This window comes from Aegilops tauschii, chromosome 4 (assembly GCF_002575655.3).
Source record: "Aegilops tauschii subsp. strangulata cultivar AL8/78 chromosome 4, Aet v6.0, whole genome shotgun sequence".
NCBI lineage: Eukaryota > Viridiplantae > Streptophyta > Magnoliopsida > Poales > Poaceae > Aegilops > Aegilops tauschii.
In genome coordinates, this window is record NC_053038.3 from 7,024,790 (window position 1) to 7,050,870 (window position 26,081).

Genomic DNA, 26,081 nt, shown 5'->3' on the forward strand with positions numbered 1-26,081 from the left:
TGTGCGAGGCGTTGGCTCTAACTGAACCCGAGCGAGGCGTTGGGCTCTAACTGAACCCGAGCGATTACACTGCAGGCTACGCGTTACTGAACCCGAGCGATCGATCGATGGCTGTTAACTGAACCCGATCGAGCGATTCCTTCGCTACTGCTGCTAACTGAAGCCGATCGATGCTGCCTCCGGATGAACAGTGAGCGTTGCTGGGGGGGTTTGGATGAACAGTTCCCGGTGGGGGTGGATGAACAGGACCCCGTGGTGTTGCCTCTGGATGAACAGGACCCTGATCGATCGAGCCGGTTCGGGCTGGATGAACAGGACCCCGTGGAGGGTAGGATGAACAGGACCACCCCGTGGAGGGCAGAATGAACAATAGGCGGTGGAGGGCTGGATGAACAGTAGCCCGTGGAGGGGTGGTTGAACAGGAGCCCGTGGAGAGGCTGGTTGAACAGTAGCCGGTGGAGAAGCGCGTGGTGGAGGCTGGATGAACAGGAGCCCGTGGATGAACAGTCGCAGGTGGAGGCTGGAGGAGGTCGACGGTGGATGAACAGTAGCCCGTGGAGGCTGGAGGGGTCGACGGTGGAAATGAATAGTATCCCGTGGAGTCCCGTTTTGCGGTACGCCACACCCCTCCCGATGAACAGGACCCCCGTTTCGACCGTAGCGCTCCAACACAAGTCCGTTACCTCCGTTTTGCGGTACGCCACACCGCTCCCGATCAACAAGACTCCCGTTTCGACCGTAGGAGGTCCGTTTCCTCCGTTTTGCGGTACGCCAGACCCCTCCCGATGAGCAGGATCCCGTTTCAAACGTGGCCGGTCGAACACAAGGCTGTTTTCTCCGTTCTGCGGTACGCCAGGCCTCGTTTTCATCGGCTGTTCCGTCCAAGCCCTCCCGATGAACACGACGACGCATTCCGTTCCGACCCAGCCGGTTGGCTCCCACGCGTTCCGTTGCCTCCCGATGAACACGACGCATTTCGTTGCCTCCCCATGAACACGACGACGACGCTGTTTCTCCGCTCCGACCCAATCATGTACACGAGCCCTGGCCATACGTATGCGCGAGTAGGCATTCGAGACCCCGCCCGTATGTACACATACGTGGCTGTATTTTCTTTCTTGCACCCTGGCCGCTGTACGTACGTGTACATGCTACGTGCGCACCTCTACTACGACACGTACGCGCCTCTACTACGACACGTGCGCGCCTCTACATCCACCAGTATATATGTACGTACACGTTCGCGACCAGAATGACAACGCTACATACGCTTCAACCAGGTGGGTCCCGACTGTCAGGCACTTCCTTGCCTGCGAAGATGTAGCTGGTGGGTCCCAGCAGTCAGGGGGCGAATCGTTTTTTTTTGCCCGGACGCACTTCCTTGCGTGCGAAGATGTAGCTGGTGGGTCCCAGCAGTCAGGGGGAAACGTTTTTTTCACGAAATACAGTGGCCCATCCAGTGGGTCCCAGCTGTCAGGTGGAGGAATCATTATTTTCCGCGTAATAAGGAGGCACTTCCTTGCTGCTGCCGTGGACCCAGCTATCAGCCTCTCCACGTACAGTCCACGTCCGATGGAAGTCGTTCCTTGACCACGTTGACCACGCCGCGCCGAGAGCACCAGGGCGGTGGACGACGGCGAGGCCTAGGAAGGGAACGACACGGAGGCAGGGAAGACTCGGCAATTGATTCCCACGCGAAGGGGAGTACGACTGTACGAGTGTTTACTGGTTCGTCTGCCGTCGCCGGAGAATAACATCAGGTGTGGGTGAGTAGAGGGATGGCTAGGCCAGCGATGTGAGTACGGTGGGGCGGTGAGGCCTGCGCGGCAGCAGAGCCGGCCGCGGGGAGGAGGGAGCAGGCAGTCCCGCCGGCGCTTGTTTGAGCGGCTGGAGCAGGAAGAGCAGAGATTGAAGAAGCACGACGGCCGTTGGATGGCCATCCAACAGTGACTGCTTGTGCGTCAACCTTTTTTTAGGAAAGCCTCAAATCTGTGGAAAACAGCATACAACCCATCTGCCATTATTTCTAATAATTTACAGCCCATTTGCTAATTATTAAGGTTTTTTTGGAGCCCGTATTCTTTTTGTTAGCATTACAGCCCATATTGTGGCCACGGTTAAAAAATTATACGAAATTTTGAATATTTCGGTGCGGTCCGAACTGTTTTTAATTCCGAAATTTCGACTCACATTCAAAATGATTTTAAAAATAAATGTATATCAATATAAAATCCAACAAATTCTCCATGCATAAAAATTAATGTAATTTAAAATCTCGAAATGAAAAAAAAGATATTTGAAACTAATTGCCGGTTTGATGTGTTTTAAAAATGTACAGCCCATTTCTCATTACTGATGGGCCATTTTCTCGACCAGCCGAATGAAAGCTCTCCTCGTCTTGAAAGATTTGCAGCCCAACAGGCCTGACAAAGCGACTTACTTGGCAAATCACAAAAAAACTGGGATGTGGCCGTGGACCCAGCTGTCAGCCTCTCCACGTACAGTACTCTTCCGATGGAAGTCGTTCCTTGACCACGTTGACCACGCCGCGCGGAGAGCACCACGGCGGTGGACGACGGCGAGGCCTAGGAAGGGGACGACGCGGAGCCGGGGAAGACGCGGCAGTGGAAGCCCGCGCGAAGAGGAGTACGAGGGTTCACTGGTTCGGCTGCGGTGTGAGGCTGCCGTCGCCGCAGGGCCTGGCCAGCGGTGGGAATAGTAGGGGGCGGTGAGGCCTCCGCGTCAGCACAGCCGGCCACGGGAGGCAGGAGCATGCGGCACGACCGGCGCTGCTTTGGGCGGCTGGAGCAATAAGACCAGAGGTTGAAGAAGCACTACGGTCGTTGGATGGACATCGTACAGTCACTGGAGCTAGAATCGTCCATATTGACTAAAGTTGACAAAGGCCCCCATCCCAGTCAACTTAGTAGGCCCACAAGTCAGCCTCCCACCATGGTGGGTCCCAGCTAGCAGGGGGAGTATTCATTTTTTGTGCGTAATAAGGAGGCACTTCCTTGCGTGCGAAGATATAGCTGGTGTAGGGGATCGTAGCAGAAATTTAAAATTTTCTACGCATCACCAAGATCAATCTATGGAGTCATCTAGCAACGAGAGAGAGGAGTGCATCTACATACCCTTGTAGATCGCGAGCGGAAGCGTTCAAAAGAACGGGGTTGATGGAGTCGTACTCGTCGTGATCCAAATCACCGATGACCGAGCGCCGAACGGACGGCACCTCCGCGTTCAACACACGTACGGTTGGGAAGACGTCTCCTCCTTCTTGATCCAGCAAGGGGGAAGGAGAGGTTGATGGAGATCCAGCAGCACGACGGCGTGGTGGTGGAAGTAGCGGGATCTCGGCAGGGCTTCGCCAAGCTCAGCGAGAGGGAGAGGTGTCACGGGAGGGAGAGGGAGGCGTCAGGGGTTGTGGTGCGGCTGCCCTCCCTCCCCCCTCCTATATATAGGCCTCCTGGGGGGGCGCCGGCCCTGGGACATCTGATCTCCAAGGGGGGCGGCGGCCAAGGGGTGGCTTCCCCCCCAAGCCAAGTGGGGGGCGCCCCCATCCCTAGGGTTTCCAACCCTAGGCGCAGGGGGAGGCCCAAGGGGGGGCGCACCAGCCCACCAGGGGCTGGTTCCCCTCCCACTTCAGCCCATGGGGCACTCCGGGATAGGTGGCCCCACCCGGTGGACCCCCGGGACCCTTCCGGTGGTCCTGGTACAATACCGATAATCCCCGAAACTTTCCCGGTGGCCGAAACTGGACTTCCTATATATAATTCTTCACCTCCGGACCATTCCGGAACTCCTCATGACGTCCGGGATCTCATCCGGGACTCCGAACAACTTTCGGGTTACCGCATACTGATATCTCTACAACCCTAGCGTCACCGAACCTTAAGTGTGTAGACCCTACGGGTTCGGGAGACATGCAGACATGACCGAGACGACTCTCCGGTCAATAACCAACAGCGGGATCTGGATACCCATGTTGGATCCCACATGTTCCTCGATGATCTCATCGGATGAACCACGATGTCGAGGATTCAATCAATCCCGTATACAATTCCCTTTGTCAATCGATACTTTACTTGCCCGAGATTTGATCGTCGGTATCCCAATACCTTGTTCAATCTCGTTACCGGCAAGTCACTTTACTCGTACCGTAACGCATGATCCCGTGACCAACCACTTGGTCACTTTGAGCTCATTATGATGATGCATTACCGAGTGGGCCCAGAGATACCTCTCCGTCATACGGAGTGACAAATCCCAGTCTCGATCCGTGTCAACCCAACAGACACTATCAGAGATACCTGTAGTGTACCTTTATAGTCACCCAGTTACGTTGTGACGTTTGGTACACCCAAAGCACTCCTACGGCATCCGGGAGTTACACGATCTCATGGTCTAAGGAAAAGATACTTGACATTGGAAAAGCTCTAGTAAACGAACTACACGATCTTTGTGCTATGCTTAGGATTGGGTCTTGTCCATCACATCATTCTCCTAATGATGTGATCCCGTTATCAATGACATCCAATGTCCATAGTCAGGAAACCATGACTATCTGTTGATCAACGAGCTAGTCAACTAGAGGCTTACTAGGGACACATTGTGGTCTATGTATTCACACATGTATTACGATTTCCGGATAACACAATTATAGCATGAACAATAGACAATTATCATGAACAAAGAAATATAATAATAACCATTTTATTATTGCCTCTAGGGCATATTTCCAACAGTCTCCCACTTGCACTAGAGTCAATAATCTAGTTACATTGTGATGAATCGAACACCCATAGAGTTCTGGTGTTGATCATGTTTTGATCTAGGGAGAGGTTTAGTCAATGGATCTGCTACATTCAGGTCCGTATGTACTTTACAAATATCTATGTCTCCATTTTGAACATTTTCACGAATGGAGTTGAAGCGACGCTTGATATGTCTGGTCTTCCTGTGAAACCTGGGCTCCTTGGCGAGGGCAATAGCTCCAGTTATGTCACAGAAGAGAGTCATCGGGCCCGACGCATTGGGAAATCACCCCTAGGTCGGTAATGAAGTCCTTTATCCAGATTGCTTCTTGTGCTGCCTCTGAGGCCGCCATGTACTCTGCTTCACATGTAGATCCCGCCACGACGCTTTGCTTGCAACTGCACCAGCTTACTGCCCCACCATTCAAAATATACACGTATCCGGTTTGTGACTTAGAGTCATCCAGATCTGTGTCGAAGCTAGCATCGACGTAACCCTTTACGACGAGCTCTTCGTCACCTCCATAAACGAGAAACATATCCTTAGTCCTTTTCAGGTACTTCAGGATATTCTTGACCGCTGTCCAGTGTTCCATGCCGGGATTACTTTGGTACCTTCCTACCAAACTTACGGCAAGGTTTACATCAGGTCTGGTACACAGCATGGCATACATAATAGACCCTATGGCCGAGGCATAGGGGATGATACTCATCTTTTCTCTATCTTCTGCCGTGGTCGGGCATTGAGCCGTGCTCAATTGCACACCTTGCAATACAGGCAAGAACCCCTTCTTGGACTGATCCATATTGAACTTCTTCAATATCTTGTCAAGGTTCGTACTTTGTGAAAGACCAATGAGGCGTCTTGATCTATCTTTATAGATCTTGATGCCTAATATATAAGCAGCATCTCCAAGGTCCTTCATTGAAAAACACTTATTCAAATAGGCCTTTATACTTTCCAAGAATTCTATATCATTTCCCATCAATAGTATGTCATCCACATATAATATGAGAAATGCTACAGAGCTCCCACTCACTTTCTTGTAAACACAGGCTTCTCCATAAGTCTGTGTAAACCCAAAGGCTTTGATCATCTCATCAAAATGAATGTTCCAACTCCGAGATGCTTGCACCAGCCCATAGATTGAGCGCTGGAGCTTGCATACTTTGTCAGCATTCTTAGGATCGACAAAACCTTCCGGCTGCATCATATACAATTCTTCCTTAAGAAAGCCGTTAAGGAATGCCGTTTTGACGTCCATTTGCCATATCTCATAATCATATAATGCGGCAATTGCTAACATGATTCGGACGGACTTCAGCTTCTCTACGGGTGAGAAAGTCTCATCGTAGTCAACCCCTTGAACTTGTCGATAACCCTTAGCGACAAGTCGAGCCTTATAGATGGTCACATTACCATCCGCGTCTGTCTTCTTCTTAAAGATCCATTTATTTTCTATGGCTCGCCGATCATCGGGCAAGTCAGTCAAAGTCCATACTTCGTTTTCATACATGGATCCTATCTCGGATTTCATGGCTTCTAGCCATTTGTCGGAATCTGGGCCCGCCATTGCTTCTTCATAGTTCGAAGGTTCACCGTTGTCTAACAACATGATTTCCAGGACAGGGTTGCCGTACCAGTCTGGTGCGGAACGTGTCCTTGTGGACCTACGAAGTTCAGCAGTAACTTGATCCGAAGCTTCATGATCATCATCATTAACTTCCTCCCCAGTCGGTGTAGGCACCACAGGAACATCTTCCCGCGCTGTGCTACTTTCCGGTTCGGAAGGGGTGACTATCACCTCATCAAGTTGCACTTTCCTCCCACTCACTTCTTTCGAGAGAAACTCTTTCTCCAGAAAGGACCCGTTCTTGGCAACAAAGATTTTGCCTTCGGATCTGAGGTAGAAGGTATACCCAATGGTTTCCTTAGGGTATCCTATGAAGACGCATTTTTCCGACTTGGGTTCGAGCTTTTCAGGTTGAAGTTTCTTGACATAAGCATCGCATCCCCAAACTTTTAGAAACGACAGCTTAGGTTTCTTCCCAAACCATAATTCATACGGTGTCGTCTCAACGGATTTCGACGGAGCCCTATTTAAAGTGAATGCGGCAGTCTCTAAAGCATAGCCCCAAAATGAGAGCGGTAGATCGGTAAGAGACATCATAGATCGCACCATATCCAATAGAGTGCGATTACGACGTTCGGACACACCATTTCGCTGAGGTGTTCCAGGCGGCGTGAGTTGTGAAATTATTCCACATGTCCTTAAGTGTGTGCCAAATTCGTGACTCAAATATTCTCCTCCACGATCTGATCGTAAGAACTTTATTTTCCTGTCACGTTGATTCTCAACCTCACTCTGAAATTCCTTGAACTTTTCAAAGGTTTCAGACTTGTGTTTCATTAGGTATACATACCCATATCTACTCAAGTCATCAGTGAGAGTGGGAACATAACGATAGCCACCGCGAGCCTCAACACTCATTGGACCGCACACATCAGTACGTATGATTTCCAATAAGTTGGTTGCTCGCTCCATTGTTCCGGAGAACGGAGTCTTGGTCATCTTACCCATGAGGCATGGTTCGCACGTGTCAAATGTTCGTAATCAAGAGACTCCAAAAGTCCATCTGCATGGAGCTTCTTCATGCGTTTGACACCAATGTGACCAAGGCGGCAGTGCCACAAGTATGTGGGACTATCATTATCAACCTTACATTTCTTGGCATTCACACTATGAATATATGTAACATCACGTTCGAGATTCATTAAGAATAAACCATTGACCAGCGGGGCATGACCATAAAACATATCTCTCATATAAATAGAACAACCATTATTCTCGGATTTAAATGAGTAGCCATCTCGCATTAAACGAGATCCAGATACAATGTTCATGCTCAAAGCTGGCACTAAATAACAATTATTGAGGTTTAAAACTAGTCCCGTAGGTAAATGTAGAGGTAGCGTGCCGACGGCGATCACATCGACCTTGGAACCATTCCCGACGCACATCGTCACCTCGTCCTTCGCCAGTCTCCGCTTATTCCGCAGCTCCTGCTTTGAGTTACAAATATGAGCAACCGCACCGGTATCAAATACCCAGGAGCTACTACGAGCGCTGGTTAGGTACACATCTATAACATGTATATCACATATACCTTTGGTATTGCCGGCCTTCTTATCCGCTAAGTACTTGGGGCAGTTCCGCTTCTAGTGACCACTTCCCTTGCAATAAAAGCACTCAGTCTCAGTCTTGGGTCCATTCTTTGTCTTCTTCCCGGCAGCATGCTTACCGGGCGCGGCAACTCCCTTGCCGTCTTTCTTGAAGTTCTTCTTACCCTTGCCTTTCTTGAACTTAGTGGTTTTATTCACCATCAACACTTGATGTTCCTTTTTGATCTCCACCTCCGCTGATTTCAGCATTGAATATACCTAGCGGTGCTTCTAGGACATAATCTTTCTTGGCAGCTATGAGGATGATCCTCAGGTTCCGGACCCAGTCCGTATAGTTGCTGCCATCATCTTTCAGCTTGGTTTTCTCTAGGAACGCGTTGAAGTTGAGGGCAACGTGGGCCATTTGATCTACAAGACATATTGTAAAGATTTTAGACTAAGTTCATGATAATTAAGTTCATCTAATCAAATTATTCAATGAACTCCCACTCAGATAGACATCCCTCCAGTCATCTAAGTGAAACATGATCCGAGTCAACTAGGCCGTGTCCAATCATCACGTGAGACGGACTAGTCAACATCGGTGAACATATTCATGTTGATCGTATCTTCTATACGACTCATGCTCGACCTTTCGGTCTTCCGTGTTCCGAGGCCATGTCTGTACAAGCTAGGCTCGTCAAGTCAACCTAAGTGTATTGCGTGTGTAAATCTGGCTTACACCCGTTGTATTCGAACGTTAGAATCTATCACACCCGATCATCACGTGGTGCTTCGAAACAACGAACCTTCACAACGGTGCACAGTTAGGGGGAACACTTTCTTGAAATTGTTGCGAGGGATCATCTTATTTAAGCTACCGTCGTTCTAAGCAAATAAGATGTAAAACATGATAAACATCACATGCAATCAAATAGTGACATGATATGGCCACTATCATTTTGCTCCTTTTGATCTCCATCTTCGGGGCGCCATGATCATCTTCGTCACCGGCATGACACCATGATCTCCATCATCGTGTCTTCATGAAGTTGTCACGCCAACGATTACTTCTACTTCTATGGCTAACGTGTTTAGCAATAAAGTAAAGTAATTTACATGGCGTTATTCAATGACTCGCAGGTCATACAAAAAATAAAGACAACTCCTATGGCTCCTGCCGGTTGTCATACTCATCGACATGCAAGTCGTGATTCCTATTACAAGAACATGATCAATCTCATACATCACATATATCTCATTCATCACATCCTTTTGGCCATATCACATCACAAGGCACATGCTGCAAAAACAAGTTAGACGTCCTCTAATTGTTGTTGCATGTTTTTACGTGGCTTCTATAGGTTTCTAGCAAGAACGTTTCTTACCTACGTAAAACCACAACGTGATATGCCAATTTCTATTTACCCTTCATAAGGACCCTTTTCACCAAATCCGTTCTGACTAAAGTGGGAGAGACAGACACCCGCTAGTCACCTTATGCAACTAGTGCATGTCAGTCGGTGGAACCTGTCTCACGTAAGCGTACGTGTAAGGTCGGTCCGGGCCGCTTCATCCCACAATGCCGCCGAAACAAGATAAGACTAGTAGTGGCAAGAAAATTGACAACATCTACACCCACAACAAGTTTGTGTTCTACTCGTGCATAGAAACTACGCATAGGCCTGGCTCATGATGCCACTGTAGGGGATCGTAGCAGAAATTTAAAATTTTCTACGCATCACCAAGATCAATCTATGGAGTCATCTAGCAACGAGAGAGAGGAGTGCATCTACATACCCTTGTAGATCGCGAGCGGAAGCGTTCAAGAGAACGGGGTCGATGGAGTCGTACTCGTCGTGATCCAAATCACCGATGACCGAGCGCCGAACGGACGGCACCTCCGCGTTCAACACATGTACGGTTGGGAAGACGTCTCCTCCTTCTTGATCCAGCAAGGGGGAAGGAGAGGTTGATGGAGATCCAGCAGCACGACGGCGTGGTGGTGGAAGTAGCGGGATCTCGGCAGGGCTTCGCCAAGCTCAGCGAGAGGGAGAGGTGTCATGGGAGGGAGAGGGAGGCGCCAGGGGCTGTGGTGCGGCTGCCCTCCCTCCCCCCTCCTATATATAGGCCTCCTGGGGGGCGCCGGCCCTGGGAGATCTGATCTCCAAGGGGGGCGGCGGCCAAGGGGTGGCTTCCCCCCCAAGCCAAGTGGGGGGCGCCCCCACCCCTAGGGTTTCCAACCCTAGGCGCAGGGGGAGGCCCAAGGGGGGGCGCACCAGCCCACCAGGGGCTGGTTCCCCTCCCACTTCAGCCCATGGGGCCCTTCGAGATAGGTGGCCCCACCCGGTGGACCCCCGGGACCCTTCCGGTGGTCCCGATACAATACCGGCAACCCCCGAAACTTTCCCGGTGGCCGAAATTGGACTTCCTATATATAATTCTGTTGGGAATCGTAGCATAATTTAAAATTTTCCTACGCTCACCAAGATGCATCTATGGAGTCTACTAGCAACGAGGGGAAAGGAGTGGATCTACATACCCTTGTAGATCGCGAGCGGAAGCGTTCCAATGAACGTGGATGACGGAGTCGTACTCGCCGTGATCCAAATCACCGATGACCGAGTGCCGAACGGACGGCACCTCTGCGTTCAACACACGTACGGTGCAGCAAAGTCTCCTCCTTCTTGATCCAGCAAGGGGGAAGGAGAGGTTGATGTAGATCCAACAGCACGACGGCGTGGTGGTGGATGTAGCGGGTCTCCGGCAGGGCTTCGCCGAGCTTCTGCGAGAGAGAGAGAGGTGTTGCAGGGGAGGAGGGAGGCGCCCAAGGCTTAGATCTTGCTGCCCTCCCTTCCCCCCCACTATATATAGGGCCAAGGGAGAGGGGGGGGGCGCAGCCTTGCCCCTTCCTTCAAGGAAGGGTGCGGCCAGGGGGGAGTCCTTCCCCCCCAAGGCACCTCGGAGGTGCCTTCCCCCTTTAGGACTCTCCCTTCTTTCTTATCTCTTGCGCATGGGCCTCTTGGGGCTGGTGCCCTTGGCCCATATAGGCCAAGGCACACCCCTTACAGCCCATGTGGCCCCCCGGGGCTGGTGGACCCCCTTGGTGGACCCCCGGACCCCTTTCGGCACTCCCGGTACAATACCGATAAAGCGCGAAACTTTTCCGGCGACCAAAATAAGACTTCCCATATATAAATCTTTACCTCCGGACCATTCCGGAACCTCTCGTGACGTCCGGGATCTCATCCGGGACTCCGAACAACTTTCGGGTTTCCGCATACATATATCTCTACAACCCTAGCGTCACCGGACCTTAAGTGTGTAGACCCTACGGGTTCGGGAGACATGCAGACATGACCGAGACGCCTCTCCGGTCAATAACCAACAGCGGGATCTGGATACCCATGTTGGCTCCCACATGTTCCACGATGATATCATCGGGTGAACCACGGTGTCGAGGATTCAATCAATCCGTATGCAATTCCCTTTGTCAATCGGTATGTTACTTGCCCGAGATTCGATCGTCGGTATCCCAATACCTAGTTCAATCTCGTTACCGGCAAGTCTCTTTACTCGTACCGCAATGCATGATCCCGTGACTAACGCCTTAGTCACATTGAGCTCATTATGATGATGCATTACCGAGTGGGCCCAGAGATACCTCTCCGTTTACACGGAGTGACAAATCCCAGTCTCGATCCGTGCCAACCCAACAGACACTTTCGGAGATACCCGTAATGCACCTTTATAGTCACCCAGTTACGTTGTGACGTTTGGCACACCCAAAGCACTCATACGGTATCCGGGAGTTGCACGATCTCATGGTCTAAGGAAAAGATACTTGACATTGGAAAAGCTCTAGCAAACGAAACTACACGATCTTTTATGCTATGCTTAAGTTGGGTCTTGTCCATCACATCATTCTCCTAATGATGTGATCCCGTTATCAATGACATCCAATGTCCATAGTCAGGAAACCATGACTATCTGTTGATCAACGAGCTAGTCAACTAGAGGCTTACTAGGGACAGGTTGTGGTCTATGTATTCACACATGTATTATGATTTCCGGACAATACAATTATAGCACGAATAATAGACTATTATCATGAACACAGAAATATAATAATAACCATTTATTATTGCCTCTAGGGCATATTTCCAACAGTCTCCCACTTGCACTAGAGTCAATTATCTAGTTACATTGTGATGAATCGAACACCCATTGTGTCCTGGTGTTGATCATGTTTTGCCCTAGGGAGAGGTTTAGTCAACGGATCTGCTACATTCAGGTCCGTGTGCACTTTACAAATATCTATGTCTCCATTTTGAACACTTTCACGAATGGAGTTGAAGCGACGCTTGATATGTCTGGTCTTCCTGTGAAACCTGGGCTCCTTCGCAAGGGCAATAGCTCCAGTGTTGTCACAAAAGAGAGTCATTGGGCCCGACGCATTGGGAATCACCCCTAGGTCGGTAATGAACTCCTTCATCCAGACTGCTTCCTGTGCTGCCTCCGAGGCTGCCATGTACTCCGCTTCACATGTAGATCCCGCCACGACGCTTTGCTTGCAACTGCACCAGCTTACTGCTCCTCTATTCAATATATACACGTATCCGGTCTGTGACTTCGAGTCATCCAGATCTGTGTCGAAGCTAGCGTCGACGTAACCCTTTACGACGAGCTCTTCGTCACCTCCATAAACGAGAAACATATCCTTAGTCCTTTTCAGGTACTTCAGGATATTCTTGACCGCTGTCCAGTGTTCCTTGCCGGGATTACTTTGGTACCTTCCTACCAAACTTACGGCAAGGTTTACATCAGGTCTGGTACACAACATGGCATACATAATAGACCCTATGGCCGAGGCATAGGGGATGACACTCATCTCTTCTATATCTTCTGCCGTGGTCGGGCATTGAGCCGTGCTCAATTGCACACCTTGCAATACAGGCAAGAACCCCTTCTTGGACTGATCCATACTGAACTTCTTCAATATCTTGTCAAGGTATGTACTCTGTGAAAGACCAATGAGGCGTCTTGATCTATCTCTATAGATCTTGATGCCTAATATATAAGCAGCTTCTCCAAGGTCCTTCATTGAAAAACACTTATTCAAATAGGCCTTTATACTTTCCAAGCATTCTATATCATTTCCCATCAATAGTATGTCATCCACATATAATATGAGAAATGCTACAGAGCTCCCACTCACTTTCTTGTAAACACAGGCTTCTCCATAAGTATGTGTAAACCCAAACGCTTTGATCATCTCATCAAAGCGAATGTTCCAACTCCGAGATGCTTGCACCAGCCCATAGATTGAGCGTTGGAGCTTGCATACTTTGTTAGCATTCTTAGGATCGACAAAACCTTCCGGCTGCATCATATACAACTCTTCCTTAAGGAAGCCGTTAAGGAATGCCGTTTTGACGTCCATCTGCCATATCTCATAATCATAGTATGCGGCAATTGCTAACATGATTCGGACGGACTTCAGCTTCGCTACGGGTGAGAAAGTCTCATCGTAGTCAACCCCTTGAACTTGTCGATAACCCTTAGCGACAAGTCGAGCTTTGTAGATGGTCACATTACCATCTGCGTCCGTCTTCTTCTTAAAGATCCATTTGTTTTCTATGGCTCGCCGCTCATCGGGCAAGTCAGTCAAAGTCCATACTTTGTTTTCATACATGGATTCTATCTCGGATTTCATGGCTTCTAGCCATTTGTCGGAATCCGGGCCCGCCATCGCTTCTTCATAGTTCGAAGGTTCACCGTTGTCTAACAACATGATTTCAAGGACAGGGTTGCCGTACCACTCTGGTGCGGAACGTGTCCTTGTGGACCTACGAAGTTCAGTGGCAACTTGATCCGAAGCTTCATGATCATCATCATTAACTTCCTCCCCCGTCGGTGTAGGCACCACAGGAACATTTTCCCGCGCTGCGCTATTTTCCGACTCGGAAGGGGTGACTATCACCTCATCAAGTTGCACTTTCCTCCCACTCAATTCTTTCGAGAGAAACTCCTTCTCTAGAAAGGACCCGTTCTTGGCAACGAAGATCTTGCCTTCGGATCTGAGGTAGAAGGTGTACCCAATAGTTTCCTTAGGGTATCCTATGAAGACGCATTTTTCCGATTTGGGTTCGAGCTTTTCAGGTTGAAGTTTCTTGACATAAGCATCGCATCCCCAAACTTTTAGAAACGACAGCTTAGGTTTCTTCCCAAACCATAATTCATACGGTGTCGTCTCAACGGATTTAGACGGTGCCCTATTTAAAGTGAATGCGGCAGTCTCTAAAGCATAACCCCAAATGAGAGCGGTAAATCGGTAAGAGACATCATAGATCGCACCATATCCAATAGAGTGCGATTACGACGTTCGGACACACCATTTCTCTGAGGTGTTCCAGGCGGCGTGAGTTGTGAAACTATTCCACATTTCCTTAAGTGTGTACCAAATTCGTGACTTAAATATTCTCCACCACGATCTGATCGTAAGAATTTTATTTTCCTGTCATGTTGATTCTCAACCTCACTCTGAAATTCCTTGAACTTTTCAAAGGTTTCAGACTTGTGTTTCATTAGGTAGACATACCCATATCTACTTAAATCATCAGTGAGAGTGAGAACATAACGATATCCTCCGCGAGCCTCAACACTCATTGGACCGCACACATCGGTATGTATGATTTCCAATAAGTTGGTTGCTCGCTCCATTGTTCCGGAGAACGGAGTCTTGGTCATCTTACCCATGAGGCATGGTTCGCACGTGTCAAATGATTCGTAATCAAGAGACTCCAAAAGTCCATCTGCATGGAGCTTCTTCATGCGCTTGACACCAATGTGACCAAGGCGGCAGTGCCACAAGTATGTGGGACTATCGTTATCAACTTTACATCTTTTGGTATTCACACTATGAACATGTGTAGCATCACGTTCGAGATTCATCAAAAATAAACCATTGACCAGCGGGGCATGACCATAAAACATATCTCTCAAATAAATAGAACAACCATTATTCTCAGATTTAAATGAGTAGCCATCTCGAATTAAACGAGATCCAGATACAATGTTCATGCTCAAAGCTGGCACTAAATAACAATTATTGAGGTTTATAACTAATCCCGTGGGTAGATGTAGAGGTAGCGTGCCGACGGCGATCACATCGACCTTGGAACCATTCCTGACGCGCATCGTCACCTCGTCTTTTGCCAGTCTCCGTTTATTCCGTAGTTCCTGATTTGAGTTACAAATATGAGCAACCGCACCGGTATCAAATACCCAGGAGCTACTACGAGTACTGGTAAGGTACACATCAATTACTTGTATATCACATATACCTTGGGTGTTGCCGGCCTTCTTCTTGTCCGCTAAATATTTGGGGCAGTTCCGCTTCCAGTGACCACTTCCCTTGCAATAAAAGCACTCAGTCTCGGGCTTGGGTCCATTCTTTGACTTCTTCCCGGTAACTGGCTTACCGGGCGTGGCAACCGCCTTGCCGTCCTTCTTGAAGTTCTTCTTACCCTTGCCCTTCTTGAACTTAGTGGTTTTATTCACCATCAACACTTGATGTTCTTTTCTGATCTCTACCTCAGCTGATTTCAGCATTGAATACACCTCGGGAATGGTCTTTTCCATCCCCTGCATATTGTAGTTCATCACAAAGCTCTTGTAGCTTGGTGGAAGCGACTGGAGGATTCTGTCAATGACCGTGTCATCCGGGAGATTAACTCCCAGCTGAGACAAGCGGTTGTGCAACCCAGACATTCTGAGTATGTGCTCACTAACAGAACTGTTCTCCTCCATTTTACAGCTGAAGAACTTGTCGGAGACATCATATCTCTCGACCCGGGCATGAGCTTGAAAAACCAGTTTCAGCTCCTCGAACATCTCATATGCTCCATGTTTCTCAAAACGCTTTTGGAGACCCAGTTCTAAGCTGTAAAGCATGCCGCACTGAACGAGGGAGTAATCATCAGCACGCTGCTGCCAAGCGTTCATAACGTCTTGGTTCTCAGGGATTGGTGCTTCACCTAGCGGTGCTTCTAAGACATAATCTTTCTTGGCTGCTATGAGGATGATCCTCAGGTTCCGGACCCAGTCCGTATAGTTGCTGCCATCATCTTTCAGCTTGGTTTTCTCTAGGAACGCGTTGAAATTGAGGACAACGTGGGCCATTTGATCTACAATACATAGTGTAAAGATTTTTTAGACTAAGTTCATGATAATTAAGTTCATATAATCAAATTATTTAATGAACTCCCACTCAGATAGACATCCCTCTAGTTATCTAAGTGAAACATGATCCGAACTCAACTAGGCCGTGTCCGATCATCACGTGAGACGGACTAGTCAAGATCGGTGAACATCTCCATGTTGATCGTATCTTCTATACGACTCATGCTCGACCTTTCGGTCCTCCGTGTTCCGAGGCCATGTCTGTACATGCTAGGCTCGTCAAGTCAACCTAAGTGTATTGCGTGTGTTCCGAGGCCATGTCTGTACATGCTAGGCTCGTCAACACCCGTTGTATTCGAACGTAAGAATCTATCACACCCGATCATCACGTGGTGCTTCGAAACGACGAACCTTCGCAACGGTGCACAGTTAGGGTGAACACTTTCTTGAAATTATTATAAGGGATCATCCTATTTGCTACCGTCGTTCTAAGCAAATAAGATGCAAAAACATGATAAACATCACATGCAATCAAATAGTGACATGATATGGCCAATATCATCATGCTCCTTTGATCTCCATCTTCGGGGCACCATGATCATCTTCGTCACCGGCATGACACCATGATCTCCATCATCATGATCTCCATCATTGTGTCTTCATGAAGTTGTCACGCCAACGATTACTTCTACTTCTATGGCTAACCGTTTAGCAACAAAGTAAAGTAAATTACATGGCGTTATTCAATGACACGCAGGTCATGCAAAATAATAAAGACAACTCCTATGGCTCCTGCCGGTTGTCATACTCATCGACATGCAAGTCGTGATTCCTATTACAAGAATATGATCAATCTCATACATCACATATATCATTCATCACATCTTCTGGCCATATCATATCACATATATCACTTGCTGCAAAAACAAGTTAGACGTCCTCTAATTGTTGTTGCAAGTTTTACGTGGTTTGTAGGTTTCTAACAAGAACGTTTTCTTACCTACGTATGACCACAACGTGATTTGCCAATTTCTATTTACCCTTCATAAGGACCCTTTTCATCGAATCCGTTCCGACTAAAGTAGGAGAGACAGACACCCGCTAGCCACCTTATGCAACTAGTGCATGTCAATCGGTGGAACCTGTCTCACGTAAGCGTACGTGTAAGGTCGGTCCGGGCCGCTTCATCCTACAATGCCGCCGAAACAAGAAACTACTAGTAGCGGCAAGAAGAATTGGCAACATCAACGCCCACAACTTCTTTGTGTTCTACTCGTGCATAGTAACTACGCATAGGCCTGGCTCATGATGCCACTGTTGGGAATCGTAGCATAATTTAAAATTTTCCTACGCTCACCAAGATGCATCTATGGAGTCTACTAGCAACGAGGGGAAAGGAGTGGATCTACATACCCTTGTAGATCGCGAGCGGAAGCGTTCCAATGAACGTGGATGACGGAGTCGTACTCGCCGTGATCCAAATCACCGATGACCGAGTGCCGAACGGACGGCACCTCCGCGTTCAACACACGTACGGTGCAGCAACGTCTCCTCCTTCTTGATCCAGCAAGGGGGAAGGAGAGGTTGATGTAGATCCAACAGCACGACGGCGTGGTGGTGGATGTAGCGGGTCTCCGGCAGGGCTTCGCCGAGCTTCTGCGAGAGAGAGAGAGGTGTTGCAGGGGAGGAGGGAGGCGCCCAAGGCTTAGATCTTGCTGCCCTCCCTTCCCCCCCACTATATATAGGGCCAAGGGAGAGGGGGGGGGCGCAGCCTTGCCCCTTCCTTCAAGGAAGGGTGCGGCCAGGGGGGAGTCCTTCCCCCCCAAGGCACCTCGGAGGTGCCTTCCCCCTTTAGGACTCTCCCTTCTTTCTTATCTCTTGCGCATGGGCCTCTTGGGGCTGGTGCCCTTGGCCCATATAGGCCAAGGCACACCCCTTACAGCCCATGTGGCCCCCCGGGGCTGGTGGACCCCCTTGGTGGACCCCCGGACCCCTTTCGGCACTCCCGGTACAATACCGATAAAGCGCGAAACTTTTCCGGCGACCAAAATAAGACTTCCCATATATAAATCTTTACCTCCGGACCATTCCGGAACCTCTCGTGACGTCCGGGATCTCATCCGGGACTCCGAACAACTTTCGGGTTTCCGCATACATATATCTCTACAACCCTAGCGTCACCGGACCTTAAGTGTGTAGACCCTACGGGTTCGGGAGACATGCAGACATGACCGAGACGCCTCTCCAGTCAATAACCAACAGCGGGATCTGGATACCCATGTTGGCTCCCACATGTTCCACGATGATATCATCGGGTGAACCACGGTGTCGAGGATTCAATCAATCCGTATGCAATTCCCTTTGTCAATCGGTATGTTACTTGCCCGAGATTCGATCGTCGGTATCCCAATACCTAGTTCAATCTCGTTACCGGCAAGTCTCTTTACTCGTACCGCAATGCATGATCCCGTGACTAACGCCTTAGTCACATTGAGCTCATTATGATGATGCATTACCGAGTGGGCCCAGAGATACCTCTCCGTTTACACGGAGTGACAAATCCCAGTCTCGATCCGTGCCAACCCAACAGACACTTTCGGAGATACCCGTAATGCACCTTTATAGTCACCCAGTTACGTTGTGACGTTTGGCACACCCAAAGCACTCATACGGTATCCGGGAGTTGCACGATCTCATGGTCTAAGGAAAAGATACTTGACATTGGAAAAGCTCTAGCAAACGAAACTACACGATCTTTTATGCTATGCTTAAGTTGGGTCTTGTCCATCACATCATTCTCCTAATGATGTGATCCCGTTATCAATGACATCCAATGTCCATAGTCAGGAAACCATGACTATCTGTTGATCAACGAGCTAGTCAACTAGAGGCTTACTAGGGACAGGTTGTGGTCTATGTATTCACACATGTATTATGATTTCCGGACAATACAATTATAGCACGAATAATAGACTATTATCATGAACACAGAAATATAATAATAACCATTTATTATTGCCTCTAGGGCATATTTCCAACAAATTCTTCACCTCCGGACCATTCCGGAACTCCTCGTGACGTCCGGGATCTCATCCGGGACTCCGAACAACTTTCGGGTTACCGCATACTGATATCTCTACAACCCTAGCGTCACCGAACCTTAAGTGTGTAGACCCTACGGGTTCGGGAGACATGCAGACATGACCGAGACGACTCTCCGGTCAATAACCAACAGCGGGATCTGGATACCCATGTTGGCTCCCACATGTTCTTCGATGATCTCATCGGATGAACCACGATGTCGAGGATTCAATCAATTCCGTATACAATACCCTTTGTCAATCGGTACTTTACTTGCCTGAGATTCGATCGTCGGTATCCCAATACCTTGTTCAATCTCGTTACCGGCAAGTCACTTTACTCGTACCGTAATGCATGATCCCGTGACCAACCACTTGGTCACTTTGAGCTCATTATGATGATGCATTACCGAGTGGGCCCAGAGATACCTCTCCGTCATACGGAGTGACAAATCCCAGTCTCGATCCGTGTCAACCCAACAGACACTATCAGAGATACCTGTAGTGTACCTTTATAGTCACCCAGTTACGTTGTGACGTTTGGTACACCCAAAGCACTCCTACGGCATCCGGGAGTTACACGATTTCATGGTCTAAGGAAAAGATACTTGACATTGGAAAAGCTCTAGCAAACGAACTACACGATCTTTGTGCTATGCTTAGGATTGGGTCTTGTCCATCACATCATTCTCCTAATGATGTGATCCCGTTATCAATGACATCCAATGTCCATAGTCAGGAAACCATGACTATCTGTTGATCAACGAGCTAGTCAACTAGAGGCTTACTAGGGACACATTGTGGTCTATGTATTCACACATGTATTACGATTTCCGGATAACACAATTATAGCATGAACAATAGACAATTATCATGAACAAAGAAATATAATAATAACCATTTTATTATTGCCTCTAGGGCATATTTCCAACAGCTGGTGGGTCCGAGCTGTCAGCGGCGGTAACGTTTTTTTCGCGAAATACAGAGGCCCTTTCGGTGGGTCCCTGATGTCAGGTGGAGGAATCATTATTTTGCGCGTAATAAAGATGCATTTCCTTGCGTGCGGCCGTGGACCCAGCCGTCGGCCTCTCCACGTACAGTCCACTTCAAATGCATGTCGGTTGTTGACCACGTGGACCAGGCCGCGCCGAGAGCACCAGGGCGGTGGACGACGGCGAGGCCTAGGAAGGGAACAACACGGAGGCAGGGAAGACTCGGCAGTTGTTTCCCACGCGGAGGGGAGTACGACTATACGAGGGTTTACTGGTTCGTCTGCCGTCGCCGGAGAATAACAGCAGGTGTGGGTGAGTAGAGGGATGGCTAGCCTAGCGATGGGAGTACGGTGGGGCGGTGAGGCCTGCGTGGCAGCAGAGCCGGCCGCGGGAAGGAGGGAGCAGGCAGTCCCGCCGGCGCTTGTTTGAGCGGCTGGAGCAGGAAGAGCAGAGATTGAAGAAGCACGACGGCCGTTGGATGGCCATCCAACAGGCACTGCTTGTGCATCAACCTTTTTTTAGGAAAGCCTAAAATCTGTGGAAAACAGCATACAGCCCATCTGCCATTATTTCTAATAATTTACAGCCCATTTGCTAATTATTAAGGTTTTTTTGAGCCCATATTCTTTTTGTTAGCATTACAGCCCATATTGTGGCCACGGTTAAAAAATTATACGAAAATTTGCATATTTCGATGCGGTCCGAACTGTTTTTAATCCCGAAATTTCGACTCACATTCAAACTGGTTTTAAAAATAAATGTATCTCAATATAAAATCCAACAAATTCTCCACGTATAAAAATTAATGTAATTTAAAATCTCGAAATGAAAAAAAAGATATTTGAAACTAATTGCCGGTTTGATGTGTTTTGAAAATGTACAACCCATTTCTCATTACTGATGGGCCATTTTCTCGGCCAGCCGAATGAAAGCTCTCCTCGTCTTGAAAGATTTGCAGCCCAACAGGCCTGACAAAGCGACTTACTTGGCAAATCACAAAAAAACTGGGTTGTGGCCATGGACCCAGCTGTCAGCCTCTCCACGTACAGTACTCTTCCGATGTAAGTCATTCCTTGACCACGTTGACCACGCCGCGTCGAGAGCACCACGGCGGTGGACGACGGCGAGGCCTAGGAAGGGGACGACACGGAGCCGGGGAAGACGCGGCAGTGGAAGCCCGCGCGGAGAGGAGTACGAGGGTTCACTGGTTCGGCTGCGGTGTGAGGCTGCCGTCGCCGCTGGGCCTGGCCAGTGGTGGGAATAGTAGGGGGCGGTGAGGCCTCCGCGGCAGCACGACCAGCCACGGGAGGCAGGAGCATGCGGCACGACCGGCGCTGCTTTGGGCGGCTGGAGCAAGAAGACCAGAGGTTGAAGAAGCACTGCGGCCGTTGGATGGACATCGTACGGTCACTGGAGCTAGAATCGTACATATTGACTAAAGTTGACAAAGGCCCCCGTCCGAGTCAACTTAGTAGGCCCACAAGTCAGCCTCCCACCATGGTGGGTCCCAGCTAGCAGGGGGAGTATTCATTTTTTTTGTGCGTAATAAGGAGGCACTTCCTTGCGTGCGAAGATATAGCTGGTGGGTCCGAGCTGTCAGCAGCGGTAACGTTTTTTTCGCGAAATACAGAGGCCCTTTCGGTGGGTCCCTGATGTCAGGTGGAGGAATCATTATTTTGCGCGTAATAAGGAGGCATTTCCTTGCGTGCGGCCGTGCACCCAGCTGTCGGCCTCTCCACGTACAGTCCACTTCAGATGCATGTCGGTCGTTGACCACGTTGACCAGGCCGCGCCGAGAGCACCAGGGCGGTGGACGACGGCGTGGCCTAGGAAGGGAATGACACGGAGGCAGGGAAGACTCGGCAGTTGTTTCCCACGCGGAGGGGAGTACGACTATACGAGGGTTTACTGGTTCGTCTGCCGTCGCCGGAGAATAACAGCAGGTGTGGGTGAGTAGAGGGATGGCTAGGCCAGCGATGGGAGTACGGTGGGGCGGTGAGGCCTGCGCGGCAGCAGAGCAGGCCGCGGGAAGGAGGGAGCAGGCAGTCCCGCCGGCGCTTGAGGAAGAGCAGAGATTGAAGAAGCACGACGGCCGTTGGATGGCCATCCAACAGTCACTGCTTGTGCGTCAACCTTTTTTTTAGGAAAGCCTCAAATCTGTGGAAAACAGCATATAGCCCATCTGCCATTATTTCTAATATTTTACGGCCCATTTGCTAATTATTAAGGTTTTTTTGAGCCCATATTCTTTTTGTTAGCATTACAGCCCATATTGTGGCCACGGTTAAAAAATTATACGAAAATCTGCATATTTCGATGCGGTCCGAACTGTTTTTAATCCCGAAATTTCGACTCACATTCAAATTAATTTTAAAAATAAATGTATATCAATATAAAATCCAACAAATTCTCCACGCATAAAAATTAATGTAATTTAAAATCTCGAAATGAAAAAAAAGATATTTGAAACTAATTGCCGGTTTGATGTGTTTTAAAAATGTACAGCCCATTTCTCATTACTGATGGGCCATTTTCTCGTCCAGCCGAATGAAAGCTCTCCTCGTCATGAAAGATTTGCAGCCCAACAGGCATGACAAAGCGACTTACTTGGCAAATCACAAAAAAACTGGGCTGTGGCCATGGACCCAGCTGTCAGCCTCTCCACGTACAGTACTCTTCCGATGGAAGTCGTTCCTTGACCACGTTGACCACGCCGCGCGGAGAGCACCACGGCGGTGGACGACGGCGAGGCCTAGGAAGGGGACGACACGGAGCCGGGGAAGACGCGGCAGTGGAAGCCCGCGCGGAGAGGGGTACGAGGGTTCACTGGTTCGGCTGCGGTGTGAGGCTGCCGTCGCCGCTGGGCCTGGCCAGTGGTGGGAATAGTAGGCGGCGGTGAGGCCTCCGCGGCAGCACGACCGGCCACAGGAGGCAGGAGCATGCGGCACGACCGGCGCTGCTTTGGGCGGCTGGAGCAAGAAGACCAGAGGTTGAAGAAGCACTGCGGCCGTTGGATGGACATCGTACGGTCACTGGAGCTAGAATCGTACATATTGACTAAAGTTGACAAAGGCCCCCGTCCGAGTCAACTTAGTAGGCCCACAAGTCAGCCTCCCACCATGGTGGGTCCCAGCTAGCAGGGGGAGTATTCATTTTTTTTGTGCGTAATAAGGAGGCACTTCCTTGCGTGCGAAGATATAGCTGGTGGGTCCGAGCTGTCAGCGGCGGTAACGTTTTTTTCGCAAAATACAGAGGCCCTTTCGGTGGGTCCCTGATGTCAGGTGGAGGAATCATTATTTTGCGCGTAATAAGGAGGCATTTCCTTGCGTGCGGCCGTGCACCCAGCTGTCGGCCTCTCCACGTACAGTCCACTTCAGATGCATGTCGGTCGTCGACCACGTTGACCAGGCCGCGCCGAGAGCACCAGGGCGGTGGAGGACGGCGAGGCCTAGGAAGGGAACGACACGGAGGCAGGGAAGACTCGGCAGTTGTTTCCCACGCGGAGGGGAGTACGACTATACGAGGGTTTACTGGTTCGTCTGCCGTCGCCGGAGAATAACAGCAGGTGTGGGTGAGTAGAGGGATGGCTAGGCCAGCGATGGGAGTACGGTGGGGCGGTGAGGCCTGCGCGGCAGCAGAGCCGGCCGCGGGAAAGAGGGAGCAGGCAGTCCCGCCGGCGCTTGAGGAAGAGCAGAGATTGAAGAAGCACGACGGCCGTTGGATGGCCATCCAACAGTCACTGCTTGTGCGTCAACCTTTTTTTAGGAAAGTCTCAAATCTGTGGAAAACAGCATACAGCCCATCTGCCATTATTTTTCTAATAATTTACAGCCCATTTGCTAATTATTAAGGTTTTTTTTGGAGCCCATATTCTTTTTGTTAGCATTACAGCCCATATTGTGGCCACGGTTAAAAAATTATACGAAAATTTGCATATTTCGGTGCGGTCCGAACTGTTTTTAATCCCGAAATTTCGACTCACATTCAAACTGATTTTAAAAATAAATGTATCTCAATATAAAATCCAACAAATTCTCCACGCATAAAAATTAATGTAATTTAAAATCTCGAAATGAAAAAAAAGATATTTGAAACTAATTGCCGGTTTGATGTGTTTTAAAAATGTACAGCCCATTTCTCATTATTGATGGGCCATTTTCTCGGTCAGCCGAATGAAAGCTCTCCTCGTCTTGAAAGATTTGCAGCCCAACAGGCCTGACAAAGCGACTTACTTGGCAAATCACAAAAAAACTGGGCTGTGGCCGTGGACCCAGCTGTCAGCGTCTCCACGTACAGTACTCTTCTGATGGAAGTCATTCCTTGACCACGTTGACCACGCCGCGCGGAGAGCACCACGACGGTGGACGACGGCGAGGCCTAGGAAGGGGAAGATGCGGCAGTGGAAGCCCGCGCGGAGAGGAGTACGAGGGTTCACTGGTTCGGCTGCGGTGTGAGGCTGCTGTCGCCGCTGGGTCTGGCCAGCGGTGGGAATAGTAGGGGGCGGTGAGGCCTCCGCGGCAGCACAGCCGGCCACGGGAGGCAGGAGCATGCGGCACGACCGGCGCTGCTTTGGGCGGCTGGAGCAATAAGACCAGAGGTTGAATAAGCACTACGGCCGTTGGATGGACATCGTACGGTCACTGGAGCTAGAATCGTTCATATTGACTAAAGTTGACAAAGGCCCCCGTCCCAGTCAACTTAGTAGCCCACAAGTCAGCCTCCCATCATGGTGGGTCCCAGCTAGCAGGGGGAGTATTCATTTTTTTATGCGTAATAAGGAGGCACTTCCTTGCGTGCGAAGATATAGCTGGTGGGTCTGAGCTGTCAGCGGCGGGAACGTTTTTTTCGCGAAATACAGAGGCCCTTTCGGTGGGTCCCTGATGTCAGGTGGAGGAATCATTATTTTGCGCGTAATAAGGAGGCATTTCCTTGCGTGCGGCCGTGCACCCAGCTGTCGGCCTCTCCACGTACAGTCCACTTCAGATGCATGTCGGTCGTTGACCACGTTGACCAGGCCACGCCTAGAGCACCAGGGTGGTGGACGACGGCGAGGCCTAGGAAGGGAACGACACGGAGGCAGGGAAGACTCGGCAGTTGTTTCCCACGCGGAGGGGAGTACGACTGTACGAGGGTTTACTGGTTCGTCTGTCGTCGCCGGAGAATAACAGCAGGTGTGGGTGAGTAGAGGGATGGCTAGGCCAGCGATGGGAGTACGGTGGGGCGGTGAGGCCTGCGCGGCAGCAGAGCCGGCCGCGGGGAGGAGGGAGCAGGCCTAGACGGGGCAGGCCAAAACCACGTCCAACACTTGCCAAAACTTTGTCCCTCGTTTTCTCTGTGTTTCGCACACTCGACATTGTGTGGGCATTTTGACTGTGCATCATATGAAGATGTGCTATGCATGAATGTTTATTAGCATGATGTTAACTGGCTGGTAGTTCCATTTTCGACCATGAATAAAACTTCCAACATGATGTTAACCCTGTTTGAAAAGGCCGTGTTAATATAAATGTTCTGCCTCTGAAAGTTGCAGTTTCTTATCTGAAACTGAACTTGCAGTTTCTTATCTGAAACTGAAACTTGCAGTTTCTTCTCTGAGAATCACATTGCTGCACTTTTATACTCCTATGAAACTACATGTTTTAAGTGCTAAAAATAGATCTTTAGAATTCATAAAATACTTCATATGCTCAATACTGCAAATCTGAAATTCAAAAGACATTCATATCTGAAAGTACTCTCAAAATACACAACACAAAACACAATTCACAACCTGCTAATACTGACAACCCTAAGCTCCTCCTGACAATTCACAACCTGCCCAACTATTGGGTTGGGGGGGGGGGCAGCCCCCTCCTATTCCTCGGCGGCAGACAGCCGCCCCGTGAGACGATGTGAACGGCGAGGG

The 26,081-nt window shown here is 49.4% G+C and overlaps 1 pseudogene; it reads left to right on the forward strand.

The window, feature by feature from the left end:
- LOC109785937 (desmethyl-deoxy-podophyllotoxin synthase-like) overlaps positions 1 to 26,081 on the forward strand; it is a 49,015-nt pseudogene that overhangs the window by 2,448 nt on the left and 20,486 nt on the right.